The 18,353-nt window shown below is 48.7% G+C and overlaps 1 protein-coding gene across 1 annotated transcript in view; it reads right to left on the reverse strand.

Annotated features, from left to right (window-relative positions):
• SHB (SH2 domain containing adaptor protein B) overlaps positions 1–18,353 on the reverse strand; it is a 133,837-nt gene that overhangs the window by 47,549 nt on the left and 67,935 nt on the right. The window lies entirely within an intron of this gene.

Here is an 18,353-nt window from a genome sequence, read left to right on the forward strand (position 1 = left end):
GCTCATATATTCATTTTACAGACCTAAGAAGCCAAGAACCACCTCCAGAGAACCCAGGGTCACTGATTTCTCCCCTACAAAGCCCCACGAGTGACCCTTTCCCTGCATTTCTACTTCCCTCAGGGCCTGCCTGTCTCCTAACACGCTGAATACAGCCAAGACACTGGAGAGCAGAGGTCCAGTTTCACTTCTGAATAAGGAAGGAAAGCTCTCAGTCTTCTGGAGAGGATGCCAGGGCCCGGCTCCAGTGTGGCCTGAGCAGCGGCCGCCCATCGAGATGAGGCCCCACGCAGGGCAAGATCCTGTCAGCGACTGCTCATTCCTGAGAAGACAGTGGCGGCTGAATGACAAATACCAGGACGCTATACTCAGGCTCTTCCTCATCAGAAAAGGGAGCATTTTTCTGGCTTTGATCATAAACACCCGCTGTGTGCAGGGGGACAGGCAGGGTTGCTGAGGCTGCTCTCAGCAACCTAAATTAGCATAATACTCTTTTCAGGAAGGGGTCTCCTGCAGGGCCCGTGAGGGATGAGGCAGGAGGAGAGATGATATTTGAACTGACAGCTCTGACAAGGGGAGGGATAGGACGAAGGACAGGATTCCCTGTGGTAGGACCAGGGCAAGCCAAGGCAGTACAGCTGGAGAAAAGGTGTTCACTGCCCACTTTCTTGTTTTATTTGTAAGAGATATATATATAGCATTTGCCATTTAACCATTCTTAAGCGTGCAAGTCAGTGACAAGAAGTATGTTCACACTGTCATGCAGCTATCACCACCATCCATCTCCAGAACTTTCTCATCATCCTAAACTGAAACTGTCCCCTACTAACCCCTCCATTTCCCTTCCTCCAGCCCCTGGCAACCACAATTCCCCTTTCTGTCTGTGAATCTGACTACCTAGGTACCTCATACAGTGGAGTCATATAAGGTACTTGGCTGGGGACACTTGGTCTTCTTTGACAGTCTTATTTCACTTACCACAATGACACATTGTAGCATGTGTCAGAAGTCCATTTCCTTTTAAGGCTGAATAATAGTCCATTATATGTCTGTTTGGGGCTTCCCAGGGGGCACTAGTGGTAAAGAACCCGCCTGCCAATGTAGGAGACTATGAGAGATGGCGGTTCAATCCCTGGGTCAGGGAGATCTCCTGGAGCGGGGCATGGCAACTCGCTGCAGTATTTTTGCCTGAAGAATCCCATGACAGAGGAGCCTGATGGGCTACAGTCTGTGGGGTTGCAAAGAGTCAGACATGACTAAAGTGACTTAGCATACATGCAAATGTTTATTTACTGCCTACTTCTGCTGGAGCACCAGGTCCAAGGAGGTGGGAAGAAGGGAAATGGGGCTTGACACAGAAGTGGTGAGGGTTTTGAGAGTGAGCCGTTCAAATGGAGTTATGAGGTGTTCTCCAAATCAGAATTCCAGCACCACAGAGATACAATAGGAACCCATGGGAGTCAGACGTCTTGAAGAGCAGTTGACAAAACACAGAGATGATGTCAGCCCTTCCTAGGAACAGCATTCTTTAGACTAGGCTTCATGATCCAATACCAGGTCACAGGGCCGACAAAAACTCCACCCTATGCATAGCACCTGATGCAACAGAAACTAACTGATGCTGGGCAGTGACCCTTGGTGTTTTAAATTAAACAGCACTATGGTGATATCTTTCAGTGTCACATCTTTTGGCCTCTTCATACTCATAAAGAAGGCTGAGCACTGGAGAATTGATGCTTTTGAACTGTGGTGTTGGAGAAAACTCTTGAGAGTCCCTTGGACTGCAAGGAGATTAAACCACTCAATCCTAAAGGAAATCAATCCTGAATATTCATTGGAAGGACTGATGTTGAGGCTGAAGCTCCAATACTTTGGCCACCTGATGGGAAGAGCTGACTCATTGGAAAAGACCCTGATGCTGGGAAAGATTGAAGGCAGGAGGAGAAGGGGGCAATAGAGGATGAGATGGTTGGATGGCATCACCGACTCAATGGTCCTAAGTTTGAGCAAGCTCTGGGAGATGGTGAAGGACAGAGAAGCCTGGTGTGCTGCAGTCCATGGGGTTGCAAAGAGTTGGACATGACTGAGCAACTGAACAACATCAACACCAGGTGGTATCTCCCAAAGTTCACTGAGTTACACCCCAACTTCATGATTTTGCCATTTTCTAGTACCACCTGGGTTATTATTTACCATTTTTGCTTGATGTTGCCTCATTTTTTAGAGTAAATAAATCCACTTAAAAAGGAAACTTTTAATTACCACCCCATAAACCATTACCTTTTACCAAAAAACAGATGCTAAACATAAAAAGAACAAACAAGAACAAAACCAGCTAGGTAGGTACATCTCCCAAAGCCCAAGGCTTGCTTTCTCTCTGCTGAAAAGGTGAACAGCAAGCACTGGAGAGCTGATGGGGGGTGCAAGCAGCAAACCAATTAGCATCTTTGGCAAATAAGAATAACTTTCTCTTTTCAGAAAGAAAGAAAGTGAAGAGTGAAAACCTCACTATGTGGCTACCTAAAATTGTGTTTCCTGAGACGTCCCACACTTTGGCAACACATGGCTTTATTGGGTCCCCTGAGTAAAGTGGGATGATTTATTAGTTTTGCGGATGATGCTTTCATTTTTATGGGGGATTAAGAGAGGAAGAGGTTTCCCAGGTGGCGCTAAAGGTAAAGAACTCCCCTGCCAATGCAGGAAACATGAGATCCGGGTTTGTCCCTGGATTGGTAAGATCCCCTGGAGAAGGGAATGGCAACTCACTCCAGTATTCTTGCTGGGAGAATCCCATGGACAGAGGAGCCTGGAGGGCTATGGTCCATGGGGTCACAAAGAGTCGGATATGACTGAGCAACTTAGTACACAAGAGGAGAAGAGAAGAGTTATAAGAGGAAGGACTTGGCCACTTCCAGGCAAAAACCAACTGGAAAGTACTGGAGATAACTCCGTAAATTAGGAAATCTATCAAGCTATTTGAGCAGTGTTTTGTGGGGTTGTCATCATCCGCATCCCTGCCGTCCTGGTTCTAAAGACTGCAGTTTTACCTCCTGTCTTTGGAGAATTCCAAGGGCTTGGGACATTGGGAACGCAGCTGACAGGCACTGACCTAGGAAAACCACCTTCCACTTTGTCTTCTTTCACAAGGAGGACTGACAACCAGTAATATGTGCTCTATAGTCCAAAGAACTTCGCATGAAAATTCGCCATTTAATCCTGGGCCTCAGAGCAACTCAAGGATGCTCTGTGGGCTGCCAGTAATCATGAACATCCTTGCTCATTTTCTGTCTTAGAGTGCAGCTGCAAACAGATATTCCATGAACATGGGTGGGATAAATGAACAACAACTGACAGCCAGAAACTCCTCTTTACCCCAAATTCCAGTTAATTTATGAAAGTCTCTGACTGCAGGGTTAAGGTACCTGGAACAACATGAAAAATGAATACAGTCTAGTGTTACACAATATTCAGAAGAGACAGATATTCTGCATAAACACCAGCCTAAAAGGAAAACATGTGCAGGGAACAGATTAGCTATTAAATCAGAGGGACTCATGCATACACCTCTCAGACAGGATTTATTGTTCTGAAAGCATCTGCGCCTTACCAAAGCTGAGTTAGTAATGGCATGCAGTCAGGGCAGAGGATGTTAGAATGGTAATCATTAAAACGAGCTTCCCCCTGTATTACATGGTGAATTCAAATTTTCATTAAGGCTCCAACAATAGGGAGCAGTTAAGTAAATTATGGCACGCTAACTGGATGGAATATTAAGCAGCCATTAAAATGATAAATCTGAAGATTATGTAGCTACATGGAAAATTGTGCATGAAATTATGCTAAGTTAAAAAGTGAAATATAAGACTGTTTATGTGTTGAGCAGACCCTATCTCGTGGGCTTTCTAAACAAGTCCTGGGCAATGTGAACAAAGCCCCAAATGAATTCTACTCCTTGTTTAGGAATTGCTGGATACTGTCATCACACATTTTGCCCATAATATCTAAACTCTGATGACAGCTATGTTGTAAGAACTGATACACATGAATAAAGGGTGGAAAATCTGATATGGGAAGGTAAACAGTTACTGTGTTTAGAGGGAGGAATTATTGCATAATAATTTTTGAAAGTTTTAAATAATGAATAAGGATGCTAATAAAGAGAAAATGTAATTAAGAGAATCTCACATGAAAGTAAATGTGATTTTAAGCAGGTTGGGTTTATAGGAGCTGTGTGTTTTGGAAGCAGCTGCTTTTGCCTGAGAAAACACCCATTTAGGGAGCATCTCTGCTCCTATTTAGGAAACATCTCCTTTCCTCTTTCCAAGAGTCCCAGGAAATCAAGTGCTGTTGCACCATGCCAGCCCATCACTGTCCCCTGCCTAATGACCAGGTCCATCCTCCTTATAACTCTGACTGATCCATGACGGTCCAGAGACTGATCTAATAGGGAGCTGTAACCATATGTTTGAAGTCACGAGTTATATGGACATCACCATCTATAAACTCATGAAAAATGACCTTTCATATTGGGTGGCAGGCTGTGATTTTATGCCTCTTAGGCAGGGAGCAGAAACATTAAATTGACAGGGCAGGGATTTCTGTTGACCTCTGGAGTAGAAAGGTTTTCAAGCGCACTACACATGGAGGAAGCACACACACCAAGAGCACTTTCTTTTAGAATCAGAGACTGTTGAGGAAGCCACCCTGAGCACATTCACCAAGGGCAAGGAGTCCAGAGGGTGAGGCTGGTGTGCTGACTAAGGACTGTAGCCCTGAGAGGCAAGGAGGGCCGGGGGTTCATCTGAGTGAGGAGCCCAGGACAGAGCTCGGTGCAAACCAGGGGCCTCCTAACTGGCTCTGAGAGTTTTGAGTTCCCCAAGTCCACGGGCAACAAGTTACACTTTGCTCTGGTGCTCACCAATTCTGTGCCTCCCCTTCACAGCTTTTTGTTTGTGTGTTTTTATTTGATTTCCTTTGTCTGTCTGTCAGAGTTAATTCTGATGCTTAACCGCAATGGCTCGATTAGCTTAGATATGGGTAGATTCGGGTTCACCTGCCCTTCCTTCTAGTATGTGTATCTTGATATCTATTATAGCAGCCTCATTATATACATTTCTTTGTATTACGCACAGCCTCAAATCTGTATTTTGAAAGCAGGTGGATATACATCTAATGAAAAAGACCAGAAGGGAAAAGACCAAACAAACATTTCTTTATCTCTTGACCTTCCTTTCAGGAACAGATACAAAAGGGCAGGGCTTGACTTCACCTTTCAGGAACAGTCTAAAAAAATCAGTGCACATCGCTAGTGTACCCAGCCTTCTCCGGGAGCATGGGTATCCCCCTGTCCTCACATCCAGTCAGCCATCTACTGAATGCCCAGCACGTGAGCAGATTGAGACGAAGCAGAACAGTCCTGGTCTTCAGGACTTGGTCCTAGGGGACAGAGGGTCAGAGCCCCCAACACAGACACAGGCGGCTTAGTGTCCTCAACAGGGGGCAGATGTGACCCTACAACTTAGTTGGGGGAAATCTGGGAAGGCCTTAATGAATTTAGACATGAGGGCATGCATGGTGGTGTCGCAGGGAAAATGGGTGTTTGATGAAGGAAGGACGGAAGCAGGGGCACAGCAGCTGGAATCACGAGGTGAACATGGGGAAGGCAGGCCATCCCGGGGCTCAGGCGGAGAGGAAGCGGAGGCAGGTGGAAGTGGTTCTGGGTGGCCTTGAATGCTGTAGGACGGCACCCCCAGGACTGTCTGAGGAGAGGTGCCCTAGAACCTCTGGGCAGGTGGAGATGGATGGGGAGAGGCCAGCACAGACGTGCAGAAGCTGAGCTGGAAATGACAGATGCTGGCCTGCAGGCCCCTCATCTCTAATTTTGCCAGCTGGTTTGTCTGAGTATCCACACCAGATCCCAAATCATAGGGTAGCAGAGCTCAACAGAAATATGTGGCCAAGGAGGCCTCCATTCCCAGGCCCCACCATCATCTCTCAGCCCAAGAAACCTCTATTCAGACAATGGTGGGCATGCCTGACCTGCAGGCCTCCATGGTCTAGGGCTGTATAATTAGGACAGTGCAACTGCCACTGCCCCTGCCCGGGGCTGCCCCACACCAGCCACCTGGGAGACAAAGTCCAGGCTCCAGATAATGGACAGGTGTGCTGGCTGAAACCACGGATCCCCCCAGACTGCTGGGGCTCAAGTTCTGACCCCAGTCGGGGACCCAGAGCAAGCTGCCCCAGTTTCCTCATCTCTGAGTGGGGGGCAATAGTATCCAGGATGTTATAAGGATTAAACGAATCCATGCACCTTCAGTGTTTAGGACAGTGCCCGGTCCACAGAAGGTGCTCTGGGAATATTGATTTCATTTCAGTTACCACTACCGGGGCATCTCTGGAATACCATGCCAAGACCCCTCCTTCTCTGAGATCACCCTTCATCCCCCAGAGCCACAGAAGTCCTGCTTACAAACTCTAACAAGCAACCCTGCATTGGGAATGGAAGGGTTTCATCACCTATCTATGAACCTTTCCTTTCTGGATCCACAGCTTCTGATTTAAGCTGCTGCTTTGGCAATCTATTGTTTCCACATGGGAGCTTTGCTCTCAGATCCACTCTTGCACAGAACACAAAACACACAGGGAAAGGCTCTGTGCCCAGGAGTCTAATGGCTACATTTTAAAACATCTTTTTATTTTATATTGGAGTATAGCCAACTAACAATGTTGTGATAGTTTCAGGTGGACAGCAAAAGGACTTGGCAATATATATGCATGTATTCTTTCACACCCAAACTCCTCACCCATTCAGGCTGCCACATAACATTGAGCAGAATTCCCTGTGCTATATAGTAGGTCCTTGGTGGTTATCCATTTTAAATATAGCAGTGTGTAAATGTCCATTCTAAACTCCCTAACTATCCCTTCCTCCCATCCTTCCCTTACCAACAACCACAAGTTCATTCTCCAAGTCTGAGTCTGTTTCTGTTTCGTAAATAAGTTCTTTTTGTATCATTTCTTTATAGATTCCCCATATAAGGGATGTCATATGCTATTTCTCCTTCTCTAATGACTACAGTTTATAGATGGGGAACCTGAGGCCTGGGAAGGCATGAAGCTCTAGGTCCTCTAATTCCTAGACCAGGCTCTTCTTCCTGCCTTTCAGATGCTTCCTCACACCTCTTTTATCAGACTGCCTTGGTTGTAATCTTCTGGAGGAAGGGGCAACTACCTCAGTCAGGTCTGAGGTGTTAAAAGTCACACCCAGCACCACAGCCTGAGTGAGGCGTTCAACAGGAGGGGCGGGCGGCTGTTCCCAATTAGACACACAGCCCAAACCCAGCCAAGTTCCGGGCACCGCATCAAAGGGAAGGAAGGGGATGCTCTCCTCATCTAAACTGTTAAAACATCTGCTAGAGAAAGACCCTCCTTCTAACCAGGGGTCTTCAGGGCTGGGCCTGAATTCAGGGGTCCCCTGGAGATCGAAGTGACAGCATGGGGCAGCAGGGGTCCTCGGGGTGGACGCCACCAGGCAGCAAGGGCAGGGCAGCTGGGAGACGGATCCTGGAAGCAAACCCAACCCAACACAGCCAGAGGCCCCGCCCCCTCCTCCATCGAGTCTGGTTTCCGGAGCTGTCGAAAAGCCAGGCGACTGACTAATTGGTGTTCCCTTACCATCTCTTTTCCAGGCATGCACAGAAATACCCCAGAAAAAGGGTGAGCTCTGTGGAGCAGAGGTGTGGAAAAAGAACAATGGTCACAGCAGCGGGAGCAGTGTGGGCGTCACTGCCTGGCGGAACCTGCACTGCCCGCTCTTGGACGCTCAGCCCAAGCTTGAGGGGAAAGCTCTGCTCTGAGTCAGGGAGCTGGGTCTGCTCCCTTCCCCTGGTCATCTGTACAGGGATGGGGGTCTCCCCTAAAGGGCCCTGTTCTGGGGTCCCTGGAGGGAGACAGGCTTGCACACCTGGCGACACCGATTGTGCTTTGCTCACAATTTAAAAGGCCATGCAGGCCTCTTTGCAGGGCTCTTGGGAGCTGCCAGCAATTACGGCTGGCCCCTCAGCCCTGCCCGTCACTCTGCACTCTTCCGGTGACTGCCTTCGCGTGCAGAGACCTCTTTGAGCTGTATCGCCATCCCCTGTGGAGACTCACTGAGGTGAACTGGCCACTCCGGGGTCCCGGCTGCTCCAGGGCTCAATGCAGTACGTGAACGAGGGCCCGTATTGAGCAGCAGCCTCCTCAGGAGACAGCTCTCTTGCCTCCATGTCGGCGGAAGATCCACATTCAGAGGCAAGCAGGGAGCCTGTCTGCTTTTCTTCCTCAGACCCATCATCGAGTCCTCACTGGGTGCCAAGGTGGACCCCAGGCCAGTGCTGAGCGCTTGCATGGTATGAGACAAGGCCCCTCAACCCCAAAGAACCCATGGCTCGGCAGGAGAACTGGGACACCAGCAACCATAAGCACTGAGTGGAAAACCATGGCAAGTTATGGAACGCCTGCTCGTGCCAGGCACTGGGTGCTGGCTGCATGTCCTTCCTCATCCCCATGAGACAGAGAGACATGGGCGACTGGCAGCCTCAGAGCCTCAACAGGGGCCAGCCCAGTTCTAAAGTGGTACAGATGCTAGCAGTCCATGGAGGCAGAAAGCAAAGGCAGTCCCAGGGATCTCAAGAATCCTTAGGGAGGAGGTGGCACTTAAGAGGAGCCCAAGTCCTAGTGCAAAGAGGCCCCTCAAGGGCCACAGAAGCCAAGGGACCTCCCTGGCATCACAGACATCGAATGGGGAACCCAGGGTAGAATGCACGTGTGAGTACTCAGTCGTGTCTGACTCTTTGTGACCCTATGGACTAGAGCCCACCAGGCTCCTCTGTCTGTGGGATTCCCTGGGCAAGAATACCGGAGTGGGTTGCCATGCCCTCCTCCTCGGGGATCTTCCCAACCCAGCGATCGAAACCGCATCTCCTATGGGTCCTACACTGCAGGTGGATTCTCTACCACTGAACCACTGGGGAAGCCCCTCAGGGAAGAGTGTGCTAAAGGAAAGGAGGAAGATTCGGATTCGGACGGGCGAAGACAAGGCCTCAGGAGAAAGGGCAACGGGGGCAGGATGAACACAGGCCAAGTCATGGATAGAGCAGAGATGGGGAGATTGTGAGGCAGAATCAGAGACTGTGAGCTGTCTGAGCCCAGGGCTCCCGAGGAAAGGATGTGGGGCGTGGCTAGAAAAGGAAACTGGGGCTGGGCTATGGAGGGCCCCGAATGCCAGGAGGAGGGGTAGGAAACTGGAAAATGTGGCCAGCAGTCTTCATCAGGTTTGCGCTTTCAGGGGAGAAAAAAAAAAGCCTTTATAGAAGCTGGCAGGAAACACCAGGGCGTGGTGATCAGCTGCTGATGACCTGAAGGTCTGCCCCTCCGAACAATTAGGGCTCTACCCATTCAAACAGTGGAGGATGCCTAGGGCTCCAGAAGGAAAAACACACTCCAGTGAATAGTTCCCAAAAGGGGAAAAGCAAGCATTTCCACTGGGCTAACAGGCAGAGGTCGGGGTGGTACAAGCACCTTCAGGTCAACCTTGAGGGGGCGGGCGTCTGCTGATCCCTGTGCTGTGGACAGAGGCTGGGGACCCCCGGGGACTGCCAGGGGCCTCAGACGTTAGCCAGCCGTGATTCAGCCATGATCCAGCCGTGTGTCTTTTGAGTACTGACGGACTGTACTTAAAGAGAGGGCTTGCCAGCCCCTCTGGTGAGAGATCTTCCAGTCTGCTGGGCATGACGGTGGTCTCAGCTTCTAGAGAGGCCTCAGGCCACAGTCTAATGAGATAAAGCCACGGGGGACAGGCTTTCATGCCAGACCAGCTGGGCTACACCCCTCACCAAGCACCATCATTTACCCTTTCTCAGGGAACCTCCCAGAGTGAGCCTTGGAGGAACCATGACCACACCCAAGCCCCCTCCCTACCTCACTGATGTGAAATCTGCAACTCAGATAAGCTGTGTGGTTCAGCCAAGGTCTGGGAGACTCAGCTCTCAGTAGTATACTTTAAGAGTGCTTAGTGTGTGTGATGTACCAGGGTCTGTGCTAAGTCCAGTGCCTCCAGGTTCTCATTTAATTCTCACACTTCTGTACAGGGGTGATGGCGGTATTACTACTTTAAATTTGGTCACAAAGCAAGCCAGTTGATAGAGGCAGCCTGGCTCCAAAGCTCATGCTTCTAACTATGCAGCTGTCTATGCCACCTTTCCAACACTAGCTGGTACTCCCTCCCCTCCACCAGGTACAAAATAATACAAACATGTTTGGGTCTGCAGGGGAAGAAAGCAAGCACTGGAAGAGGCGAGTCCTAGCTCCGGCTAACTTGCTCCTGGCTTCACCATGCTGAGTGATGCCAGGCAAGTTACTTCCTCCTTCTGGTTACCACTTTGCTCTTTAGTCAGGGTAACTCAAGTCATCCTGGGTTTTATCTGACAGGTCAACATGCAGGTCCCTAGAAGAATTGTTAGGAAAGCAAAGGGTGATATCAGGAGGAAGAGAGCTGGCCATTGAGGAGGTATTAATAAACACATTCTAGAGCTTTAGAGGGGTGGCCAATGCATGTGGCTGGTCCCAGGCTGGCTGGATCTAAGCAAGTGGTTACAAACTGGCAACGGTTGCCGGGTGCCAGCCTCCCAGGGCAGAACCAGGGCCCCCTACCAAGCATGACCCTTCACTCCATCTGTATCTAACAGCCCCCCTTGCCACGTGTCAGGTTTGCAGCCAAATTGGTCAAACCCCACACGCACCCATCTGGTGGAGGCGGCAGTCCTGGGGCTGGTCATGGCTCATGCTGGGGGGTGTTGCTGGCGTTGTGTCCCATGCCCAGCACAGCTGTCTGGCCGGAAGCAACTTGCTGAGATCTGGCACGCTCTCTGCCCCAGCCTTCCATGCTTTTGGAACTGCTTCAAGAGAGGAACTAATGTCCCTGAGGTCTTGTAGACAACCTCAGCCTTCTGGATGGTGATGATGAGGCTGCTGGCCTGGGACCAGCCTGGCCCTCTGATCACTGGCTGTGTGACCTAGGTCCGCTGCCTCATCCACTGGGGTCTAAGATTTCTTGCAGGCAAGGCAGAAGCCAGTAAAGGAGATGGTCTTGGAGACCTTTCTGGCTCCAGAGTCCTCAGTCTGATTCTATGAAGACCGGACGCTCACACAGGCTTCTTGCTCCACCGCTGCACGTGAAGGAAGAGGGGACATACACAAGAGCACCCATCCTACAGTGGGCAGGTTCCCTGACCTCGGCATCCTAACCACTCTCCAGCAAACCCTCCCAAATTCAAGCCCAATATGCAGTTAGAATCCTCTGCAGTCAGAAGCTCTACCAACACAAAGTTGTATTTTCCTGCCTGTGATTAATTTTAGGTGTCCATTTGAGTGGGCCACAGGGTACCCAGATACCTGGTCAAACATTATTCTGGTTATTTTGGGAAAGGTCTTTTTGAATGAGATTAACATTTAAATCTCTAAGTAAAGCAGATTGCTCTCCCCAACATAGTGGGCCTTGTCTAATCAGTTAAAGATCAAAAAAAAAAAACCAACCCTCCAATGATAAAGATAATTCTTCCTGCCTGAAAGAATTTGTACTGAGACATCAACTTTTTTTCTGCATTCAGACTCATACTGAAATACTGGTTCTGCCTGGGTCTCGAGTCTGTTGGCTTTTGAGACCCAGGAACTACACCATCAGCTCTCCTGCTTCTCAGGCCTTCAGACCTGGACTGGAACTAAACCATTGGCGCTACGGGGTCTTCAGCTTGCTCACTCACCTGGGGACTTGCCAGCCTCTATAATCACATGAACCAGCTCCTTGTAATAAACCTCTCCTATTGGCCTGCTTCTCTGGAGAACCCTAACTTACACCTCTATGAAGAGTCCTTTCTCACATGTCTACCATGTGGTCCTAGTGTGGGCTGCTTGTCTGCTCCTTTTCTCAAACAGATCCTGCAAAGACTGTGTATCAAAACAGACAGCCAGGTCCTTATCACAATGCAGAGGGGACCTGCACTTTTCCTGACCCTGAAGAACAAGGGCTGCAGCCAAGCATCAGCTTCCTAAGAGGAACATGCAGTGCCACGAAATTCCACCCTCAGGAGACCTCACAGTAGCAAAGCCATCACAAGACTGGTGATCTCAGCAGAGATCCCTACTTGGCCCAGGAATGACCACCTGCCAAGAGCCAACCCAAACTTAACAAAAGACCAACAGCAAGATTCCCTCATTCCATATAGAACTTTCTGATCCACAAAGCCCTTTGTGCTATTTGGTTCTTATAACCTTCTGACTATAGACAGATTTTAATGGTCAGAGCCAGCATCTGTATTTAACAGGGCAAACAGGAAACACAGAATCAAAGTGATTTGCCAAAGTCAGAGTGAGAAATCTACAGGATTCCTACTGTACTCGTCTTTCCGACTTTACAATTTCATCTTGTACTTCATGGCACAAAGAAAACCCCAATGAAGTGTTTTTGTTTTGTTTGAAAGAGGAGTAGGGAAGAGGAAAGAGTGTGTGAGGTGCTACACACCAGAATTAGGAACCCGAAAGCTACCACTGTTGAGAACTGCCTTCAAGCGGCTCTTTCCTGTCGAGAGCTATCACAGATTACACCATCCATACGACCATCTCAAGAATTTTTGGAAGGAAACATCTGGATAATGAATGCTTTCATACTGGGAAACACATAAACAGCCCCTCCTGGGGCCCTAAAAAGGTGTCCTGAAGAGACTGCATACTGTGTGAAAGTTGCCATCAACACCTGGAACGCGAGAACAGAGGCGCCCTGTGATGCTGAGCGGAGACAGCCTTCTCACTGCTGGTGGCCTTTCCCAACCAGCTCCCCTCTGGAGGCCCCAAGCCCCAGTTCCTAGTTTCTGTTTGGGTTGGGACCCCACATATCAAACACTCACTGCGTGTTAGAGAACCCTTACTGTCACTAGCACTTCCCTTCAAGGAGCTAGGGAGGTGCTCATCACACCCACAATGTTACTGGTGAGGGTCCCTCAGCCCTGGGACCCTGAGACCCTACCACAGTTCTAGCCATCTGCATACTCAGCCTTCACTCCCATTCCAGCTTCTGAGGGCCGAGTTCAAGTCCAACCCATCCTGACATAGCCTCTGAGGGTCCTTTAACACAGAAGGAGGTTCTACAGACCCTCTGTAAATACTGGTGGAAAGAACAACATGCAGTCTTTTGCAAATTCAGAATTTAGCAGAGTGAAAAATATTTTTAAAACATCTGTTTACCTTCGGAAGGGAACTAGACTCATAGACTGATGGAGGGAGTATAAACTGGAAATGACCTTTCCAGAGGTAAAATTGGTGAATCTGACAAAAATTAAATACCCTTAGGCCTCCAGTTACACTTCTGAAAATCAATTCTACAGAAATACCCACAAGCAGAAATAAATGCGCATGGCTGTTTGCTGCAGAATGTAAGAACAAATTACTTGACACGAGTTAAAAGTATATAAATAGGGGAACAACTGAATACGCTGTGTTACAGTCACATTATAGAACCAATCAAAAGGTTCTAACCAGTCTAAAAGGTTCAGACTAATGACCTTGGACAAGATCTGTGATGCAAAACGATGTCTAGTAGGATGGCATTTGTGTAGGAAAAGAATTGCTGGTACTATGTAGAGACGTGTATTTTTGTAAGCCAGTGGGAAAAGGGCTAAAGGAATACAAAACAAATTATTGACAATTCTTGTCTCTGAAGAGACAGTTCATTTTTTATTTTCTATATGTTTTTCCTACCAGAGCACATGGTTTCTTTAATAGAATCGTTAAAAAATCTTTTTAAAGGAAATTTCACGTGCAAACGTGGCACTTTATTATTATTGTTCGTGACAGCACTTGCTGAGGGTCTACTTTGAACCAGGCCTGGTGCCAGCAGCTTTATAGTAATTGCAGGACAGATGGGGAAACTGAGACTGCAACAGGAAGAACAGGTGAGTGAGGTCAGGGGCGGGACTGGGACTTGTCACATGTGCCTTCATCAGAGTCCATGAACGCTGTCCTTCTCGCTCCCTGCTGTTTCCCGGAAGCACCACGTTTGCAGAATTCCTGCATCTCCTACTTAACATTCCCGTGGAACAGGCTTCCAATCAACAGCTTTTGCTTCTGTAACTGTTTTTAAACAATTACCAGTTCGTGTCATGTTTACACATTTGAAGTTTAGGAAATAAGAGTTTAGAGGAGATCATGTTTTGGTTTCTAACACGGAGATGTACATTTTAATTATAACACAGCTCCCAGCTATGCCCTGGTCATCTGGGGAGCCACTCCATGTTTAAAGACACATTAAAGAACTGTAGTTACAGTCTCGGCAACCACAAACAATGAAAGCTTTCCTAAAACACAGCTACAAGGGCAGGCCTGATCACTATTTGGGACCCGTCACTGCAAAGGGCCCCCACCCTCTTAGGGGCTTGTTATCTTTTCTTCCAAGTGATGAGTCAAGGTGATAATTCCCTTCAACCAACACTGCTCGGCAAGTGTTGGACCAAAATCAACCAGGGATGTGTGATAGCAAGCAGGCTGCCCTTTTTGGGGGAACAGATACTCAGGGAAGCAGGTCTAGACCTCGACACCCAGCTACAAAAAGACGGTGCCTTCTGAAAGATGGCTCCTTGCCAAAGGCATCAGAAGGGATTACAAGCAGCCGGACAAGTTCTTATCCAGAGGAGTGACATAGGATTCTGGCTCCTCCAACACAAGAAAGGTGCTTCGGGAAGGGGAGTGAGATCCTGACACCAGAAATCCACACGGCAAGTGGGCGAGGGTGAAGGTCTGGACACAACAACCTGCTTCACCGGTTCATTCTTTCACTTGCTCGCTCTCCCTACAGAGCCCCTGTGTCATCGGTTTATAGAGAAATACTGATCAGTCAAGCCTGGTCCTTGTCCTAAGGAAGCTCACAACCTAAAATACAGTCTTCTCTGGGGTTCTGTGTGTCACCTGCTTGAGTACCACCAGGCGAAGAGGATCACACTTCAGTGGAGAGGCAACGGGGAGCCATCGAAGCCTTCTGAGGAGGCTAAGAGGTGAGCAGAGCCTCAGGGCTGCCCCACCTCACCTTATCCTGTGCCAGGAGGCTGGGCTAGTCAGCCCAGCGGTGTCGTTTCCTCAAGTGTTAGACTGCATCCTCACTGCTGCCTTGCCACTGCATGCAGGGGGGCATGAACTAAACGATGACAACATATCATATCAACCATGGGTCCTACTGCAAGTGTCATCTGTGGGGTGCCCATGAGCCAGAATCAAACGCTACAGGTGCCAGAGATGGAAACAGGGTCTGGGGAGCACTGTGTGTGCGCGTACTTACATGTACAAATATCCACGCATACACATACATGTACACACACATGCAGAGTCATGTGCTCACATGCGAGGCCCTCTAGCAGTCTGGCAGTCCCCCACGCCACTCTGGCCAGAAGGTTTTCTCTGCAGAGGTGGGGTGGGGGTGGAGTGCAGAGGTCCAGAGTATTTCCTATCAAGGGCACATGGGGTGAGTGATAGGTGAAGAGACTCTCAATAAAATGACAGGCAGCAGCCCATGTGACAAGAGATATTCTAGGCTTGCTGAAGACTCGTCTTCCTTTTTCCTGGAACAAAATAAGGCTTAGCACTTGCCTTTGGATTAAGTCTTAGGACCCAGTGAATGAGAGCTGGAGTTGGGGGGTGGAGTCAGAAAGAAAGCCTATTTGAGTGTGTAATAAATTCGAAGAAAAAAGAAATAACAGGAAGAAAAATGAACCAAGTTAAAAATAAGGTAGCTCCAACGTTATTGCTAGACAGAAAATATAACCCCTGTTAGGCAGGGAAGCCAAAGTGGTATGAAAGAGAAAATATAAAGTTTCCACCTAAAAATAACTGGTGGACTAACACAGACTCACCGTTGAGAAATATGGAATTTCTGAAATGAGCCCGAGATTGCAGTCTCACTTGGTAGGGAGGGGTTGCCACCGTCTGGAATTTAAAGTTCTCTTCCAACTATGAAGCTGGCAATAGAGGACGGAGATCAGCTCAAGAGCATTCCTATCTGTTGGCTCAAAGACTCGCAGAAAACTCAGATAAGCTGGTGGGCAAGAGGCAGAACTTGGGCTGAAGGTCAAAAGCCTGGCAGAGCTCATGGCCAGTTAGACCCTGGGCTCCTTGCAGCTTCCACATCTGTAAAGTGACTCAACACTAGGTGCTGACTGGCCTCGCTTGTTCATTTGTTTACTAAATCACCTCTTTCCATACTGTCCCTTCCTTTTCACATTTTATACTTACATATGGTTGTATAATAGCAACCCAGTATCACAGAGAATAGAAAGCGTCTATGGGATCTGGATGTGACTCTTATATTCAGGCCACTTCCAAGCTGTGTGCCCTGGTGAGTCTTCCAACCTCTCTGGGCCTCCAGCTCCTTAAGAGCCAGATGTCACTCAACCCAATGAGTTACAAGGGAAGAGTACTGCACATGAAAACAGTATTGTCTTCTGCCTTCCCTGTCTTCTAGTGTGCTTCAAACCTCGACACTCCTGGAATCAATGCAAATGATTAGCCTTCCACTTCCCCAATAATGCAGGTGCGTGGTGCACGCATGCTCAGTAGTGTCCGACCCTTTGTGATCCCATAGACTGTAGCTAGCCAGCCTTCTCTGTCCATGGGATTTTCCCAGAAAGAATACTGGAGTGGGTTGCCATTCCCTTCTCCAGGGGATCTTCCTGACCCAGGGCTCGAACTTTCATCTCCTACATTTCAGGCAGATTCTTTACTGTCTGAGCCACCGAGGAAGCCCAATAATGCAGGTACTAAACTTTATGAGACCGACCAGTTGTATCCATTTTGGAACCAGACTCAGCAGCCTTAGGTTCAAGACCTGGTTCTGCCATTTATCAGCTCACAGCCTTTGGGGCTCAACTTGCCCCAGCAGAGCCTCGGCATCCTCTGTTGTGGAGCACAGGAAATATTAATATCAACTCCACGAGCTGCTACAAAATAAAACCAGACAAAGGATATAAAGACAGCCTTATAAACCATAAAACTCTATGCAGACGTTACAGATTAGAGCAGCATATACAGATGTGTGCACACATACACAGCCTTGTTTCTGCCTGACATCTGGTATAAATGACTCGCCATTCCATCAGTTTACATCCACAAGAAGACGTCCCATTTCATTTTTCTTTTGTAATTTCAGCCATGTGCCAGGCCTCTCACTGGTGCTGAACAAACAGAATCAACTTCTACCTCACTATTCAATATTTTCCATTTTTATCCCCCAAAGGAAGACCCCTACCATGTGTGGCAAGATTCTGAAATGACATTATCTGATTCCAGGGTTCGAAACATGACACATTTTTTGGCCTGGCACCTATCACCGAACAATTCAGAAACACTCTGGGGAAAGCAGTGCCTTGATGTTACAGAGAAAGGCCCCAGTAACTGGAACCGATGCTTTCTTCCTGAGTGTTTCATTAAGTACATCATCTGCTCACGTTTGGCGCTTTTCCACTGGCTAGGAACCTACAAAATCTGATGTGGTATGACAGCTGAGTTGGTGCTGCCAGACAAGCTTCCTCCCTGGCTCGGAAATGGGGGTGGGGGGCGGCGAGAGGGGAAGGAGTTGGGAGGGGTGGGAGTGGCAGCTGTCACGTTACACGCTTGCACTTCAGATTTCTCTCACATCCCGCCGACAGAATCACCGGCCACATGACCGCTAGGGCTCCACGCTCATCCATCCCAGTGAGACAAAGAGGCCGTGCCTCGCCAGGGATGTCCATGCTCCCGAGGCACTTCTCAACCCTTTCAGGGCAAGCTCTCTTCTGGCGTTTAAACCTGTTGGCCTCTGAGCCCGGTACCTCAACCATCTGCCCACCGCTGACTCTGAAAAGGCTCTGCAGTTCAGTCTTCCTGTCAACTCAGTGGGCTGGCCACTGCATCCTTCAGCCAGTTTGTAAAAACGCTCCCCTGAAGGCAGTGGTCATGGTGTGTTCTGAGCCTGAGGATCGGCCTCAGCAGGCCTTGGGGATCCTGCTGAGGTGCCTTCAGTTACCTAAGTCCATGTTCTGTCACCCAAGTTCATGAAAATCTCATTCATCCTCAGTCAGAGGAAGATTCCCTCCTCCTGGCCTGCTTTCCTCACTGACAAGGTTGGGGACATTAGTAGTGGGAGTGACATTGCGGGGGGGGGGGGGGGGTGGCAAGGAAGGGGGAACAGAGAGACGGGTGCTTGAATTTTTCTCATCTGCTCTATAAGGAAGGTCGCTGCCATAGGACCCTCCATGGCACTCCCTTACATCTGCCAGAAGGAACAGCTCAAGACCAAT

The sequence above is a fragment of the Capricornis sumatraensis genome, chromosome 6, assembly GCF_032405125.1.
Source record: "Capricornis sumatraensis isolate serow.1 chromosome 6, serow.2, whole genome shotgun sequence".
NCBI classification, from domain to species: domain Eukaryota; kingdom Metazoa; phylum Chordata; class Mammalia; order Artiodactyla; family Bovidae; genus Capricornis; species Capricornis sumatraensis.